Below are 695 nucleotides of genomic sequence, written 5' to 3'. Positions count from 1 at the left end.
CCCATATATAGCCATAAATACTGTTGTTGAGCACTGCATGTATTTGTAGGAATTAGAAAACCACCACAAAGTAAAAAGAGATGATAATCTTCTAAATTAGATGGTTTCTTTAAGCTTATTTTTAAAAATGTGTCTTTTGTGTGTGATATATTTATTTGACAGGGACACGGCTCATTTTTACTACAGTGATGTTCATTATATGTAATAGAGGTTTGGGTCTGAAATTTGTCTTTTTTTCCCTAAAAAGAAGATGCATTCCCACTTTCAGCATATGCTACCCCGTTTCCCCGAAAATAAGACATCCTCCGAAAATAAGACCTACTTACAGGAAAGATAAGACGTCCCCTGAAAATAAGACCTAGCGCATCTTTGGGAGCACACATTAAAATAAGACACTGTCTTATTTTCGGGGAAACAGGGTATTATAATAAAAGAACTCACAGTTTTAGTTTCATACCAAATGAGAATAAGTGATACATAGCCACAGAAAGCAAAGAAACATGGGATTCTAACAGTTGTCAAGTTCTCTGGGAGATGCCCTTTGCCAAAAAATCCAGAGGTAGACACCAAATATTCTAATTATGCTCCAGCCCTCGCTCTCCTGCACACAACCTCCTCAAGAACAGTTAATTTCGCTTCCTTTCCAGCCAACTCCCCATCCCACTCCCCACCCCCACCCCAGCTCATGCTGAGTT

This window comes from Nycticebus coucang, chromosome 7 (assembly GCF_027406575.1).
Source record: "Nycticebus coucang isolate mNycCou1 chromosome 7, mNycCou1.pri, whole genome shotgun sequence".
Lineage (NCBI taxonomy): Eukaryota > Metazoa > Chordata > Mammalia > Primates > Lorisidae > Nycticebus > Nycticebus coucang.
This window is presented reverse-complemented; position numbering follows the sequence as displayed.